General features: G+C 43.4%; 1 protein-coding gene across 1 annotated transcript in view; it reads right to left on the bottom strand.

The window, feature by feature from the left end:
* The window catches only part of LOC142663008 (uncharacterized), a 75,535-nt gene extending 73,326 nt beyond the window's left edge, over window positions 1-2,209 (bottom strand). Inside the window, 1 exon segment of the mRNA XM_075841302.1 lies at window positions 2,141-2,209. The gene's annotated coding sequence lies outside the window, so the exon portion shown is untranslated.
* Window positions 2,210-4,496: the final 2,287 nt, after the last annotated feature.

Here is a 4,496-nt window from a genome sequence, read left to right as displayed (position 1 = left end):
AGTGGGGGGCTGATGGTCATTACTGTGAGTTAGGGGCTGATGGTCATCACTGTGAGTTAGGGGCTGATGGTCATTACTGTGAGTTAGGGGCTGATGGTCATTACTGTGAGTTAGGGGCTGATGGTCATTACTGTGAGTTAGGGGCTGATGGTCATCACTGTGAGTTAGGGGCTGATGGTCATTACTGTGAGTTAGGGGCTGATGGTCATCACTGTGAGTGGGGGGCTGATGGTCATTACTGTGAGTTAGGGGCTGATGGTCATCACTTTGAGTGGGGGGCTGATGGTCATCACTGTGTGTGGGGGGCTGATGGTCATCACTGTGAGTGGGGGGCTGGTCATCACTGTGAGTTAGGGGCTGATGGTCATCACTGTGAGTTAGGTGCTGATGGTCATTACTGTGAGTTAGGAGCTGATGGTCATCACTGTGAGTGGGGGCTGATGGTCATTACTGTGAGTTAGGGGCTGATGGTCATCACTGTGAGTTAGGGGCTGATGGTCATTACTGTGAGTTAGGGGCTGATGGTCATTACTGTGAGTTAGGGGCTGATGGTCATTACTGTGAGTTAGGGGCTGATGGTCATCACTGTGAGTTAGGGGCTGATGGTCATTACTGTGAGTTAGGGGCTGATGGTCATCACTGTGAGTGGGGGGCTGATGGTCATTACTGTGAGTTGGGGGCTGATGGTCTTCAAGTCGTTTCCACCTCTGACCTCCAAATTAAATTAATAGGAGGCAGTAAATTCCTGCTTCGCTCGTTTGGTGCTTTTTTCCCTGCATCTTTTGCATTCGCTTCAACGGCTTAAGAAGAAACGCCCAAAAAAAGTTCAAACAACGCTGTCAGTTCCTGAAGGAATTTTGAGGCAGATTTTTTTTTGCCTTACAAAAAACGCTGTGTGAACATACCCTAAGGCTGGATTTACAAAAGCGTGTGCGTTTTGCACGCGCAAAAAACGCAGTGTTTTACGCACGCAAAAGGCACTTAACAGCTCCGTGTGTCATCACCATATGATGTGTAGCTGCGTGATTTTCGCGCAGCGCCATCATTATGACACTCCATTTGTATGTTTGTAGCACGTGGTGCTTTTCTGTTTTCAATCATACTTTTTACTGCACTTGCGCGAATCACGCGCGTCACACGGAAGTGCTTCCGTGTGATGCGCGTGATTTTCACGCACCCATTGACTTCAATGGGTGCGTGATGCGCGAGAAACGCACAAATATAGGAAATGTCGTGCGTTTCACGCAGCGGACATATGCTGCGTGAAAATCACGGACTGTCTGCACGGCCCCATAGACTAATATTGGTCCTCTCAAGACGCGTGAAAATCACGCGCGTTTCACGGACTTTTTACACATTCGTCTAAATAAGCCCTAAGGGTGTAGAGGTTGTTTTTAGCCGTTTTTTTTCGTCTTTCTCGAAACAATTTTTGGTAGGGGTGCCCTGAGGAAATTTTTTTTCCCCAGTGCTGCCTCGAGTCCGAAAAGGTCGGGCAGCTCTGTATTAGGTGACAGGATCATGTCGGCCTAGGCAAGGATCCCGTCGTGGAGCAGCTCAGTTCGTTGTAGGAATGGGGCCTAGGTGAGTACAATTTATTTTGTGGGGGGCTGTATGGCACAATCTACAAGGGGGAGGTGGGCGATTATGGCTCTATCTACATGGGGCACTATCTACAAGGGGGGGCTGTGTGTGGCAGCCAGGGGAGCGGGCATTATACTGTATGGGGGTACTACAGGGGGCATAAAACTGTATAGGGGTACTACAGGGGGCATAATACTGTGCGGGCACAATTAGAGGACAAAATATTGTGTCCTTGAAGGGGTTATAATATATTATTATACTGTATGGGGGACACTAAAGGGGCATTATACTGTGTAGGGGCACTATATAGGGCAATATACTGTGGGGGGGCATTATACTTTTTATTTGGGCCATTTTTTTATGATGGGGTGGGGCGCCGAAAGATAATTTTGCACGGGGCGCCATCTATCCTAATGCCCTGTATACAACATACTGATTATATATACACTATATACATACATACACACACATCATACTAACATTATATACAACACACTATACATAGAGATGTATTGTTACATTGTGTACAGTAAATAATACAAGTCACACTAATACTTACCACTAACCCATCACTACCTGCTCCCTCTACTGGGATAAAGGACCTTTCACGATGTCATGATCATGTGATCAGTCACATGTGTGGGAGGAGTCAGACGGTGGAGGAGGCGTGTCATGTACATCTACACTATATACACACACATCTCTACACTGTATACTATATACACTGCTCTACACTATATACACTGCTCTACACTATATACTATATACACTGCTCTACACTATATGCACACATGTCTCTACACTATATACTATATGCACACGTCTCTACACTATATACTATATACACTGCTCTACACTATATAGTATATGCACACGTCTCTACACTATATACACTGCTCTACACTATATTATATACACACACACACACGTCTCTACACTGTATACACACACATCTCTACACTGTATACTATACACACATCTCTGCACTGTATACTACATACACACACATCTCTACAGTATATACTATACACACACCCAGCTCTACACTATATACACACACATCTCTACACTGTATACTATACACTATACACACACATCTCTACACTATATACTATATACATACATCTCTACACTATATTCTATATACATACATCTCTACACTGTATACACACACACACACACACACACCTCTCTACACTGTATACACACACATCTCTACACTATATAAACACACACATCTCTACACTATGTACTACACACACACACACACACACACACACACACACATACACACACCGCTACACTATACACACACATCTCTACACTATATACACACACACACACACATCTCTACACTATATATACACACACACACACACACACACACACATCTCTACACTATATACAGGCACATCTCTACACCATATACACATCTCTACACTATATACTATACACATCTCTACACTGTATACTATACACACACACATCTCTACACCATATACTATTTACACACACATCTCTACACTATATACTATACTCATACACATCTCTACACTGTATACTATATATATATATATATATACACACACACACACACACGCGCACATATCTCTAAACTATATACTATATACACACACATCTCTACACTGTATACTATATACACATCTCTACACTGTATACTATATACACACACATCTCTATACTATATACTATAGACACATGCGTCTCTACACTGTATACACACACATCTATCTCAACACTGGACACTGAATATAGGACGAAGGATACAGGATAATGCTTGGGAACCTTTGCAGACCAACACAGGATTAGACACAACATAGCTCTGGCAATGTGGAAGTGGGCAGGGTTCCTTTCAAACACTTGACGCATTATCACATACATGTACGTGATAAGTGTCATAGGAGGTATGGAGGGTGCTCATGGGCTGAGCGCCCTCCATACCCTGCTGGTGTCGGCTGTATTATACAGCTGACAGCCCAGACTAACGGCCGGGAACAGCAATCGTGAGGTTCCTGGCCGTTTAACCCCTCAAATGCTGCGGTGAATAGCGACCGCAGCATCTGAGGCGTTCTAGAGAGGGGGTGGCTCCCTCTGACAGCTCATTCGTGCTTCCACACCGCGATCTAATAATTTAATAAAAAGTTATCAAAAAGTTTTACATACCAAAAAATTGTCCCAATAAAAATGACAGCTCATCCTGCAAAAAATAAGCCCTCACACGGCTCAATTCACCGTAAAATAAAAAAGTTATGGATCTCAGAATGTGGTGAGACAAAATATTTTTTTTTTTAACAAAAAGGTTTTTTGTTTTTTGTAAGTAATAAAATGTAAAAAACTATTTAATTTTGGTGTCACCGTAATCGTATTGAGCTGCAGAATAAAGTTTAGTTGTTGTTTTTACCGCATGGTGAAAGCCAATGTAGGAATCTCAGTTTTTTTCCAATCTCTGCCCGCAAATTATTTTTTTTATTAGAAACTATAACTCCTCCCGCAAATAATAAGCCCTCACACCGCTCCAATGACAGAAAAATAAAAAAGTTATGGCTCTTGGAACGCGGAGAATGAAAAACAAAAAAATTAAAAATGGCTCGGTCCTTAAGGGGTTGAAGTCCTGGGTATGCTGGGATTGGTTTGGGAAGAATTTCCTGGTGCGCCCACACCCTACGGGCATCGGCCGGAGGAGAAAGCGGTGTGTGCTGTTGTCCTAGGGGAAGAAGATGTCGGCAAGGCCTTAAAGTCCTACGTGCACGGCTGCCGGTAAGTGGGAAATGCTGGCGGTCAGCAACCGCGGGCCTTACAAACCTTTTTATACTTATTTATATACCAAAAATGGACTTTTACTTGCTACAGACCTCGACATATATACACTGGTCAGCCAACACATTAAAACCATC

The sequence above is a fragment of the Rhinoderma darwinii genome, chromosome 11 (genome assembly GCF_050947455.1).
Source record: "Rhinoderma darwinii isolate aRhiDar2 chromosome 11, aRhiDar2.hap1, whole genome shotgun sequence".
Lineage (NCBI taxonomy): Eukaryota > Metazoa > Chordata > Amphibia > Anura > Rhinodermatidae > Rhinoderma > Rhinoderma darwinii.
Note: the sequence above shows the minus strand (reverse complement) of the source record. Positions and strands in the feature narration are given on the sequence as shown.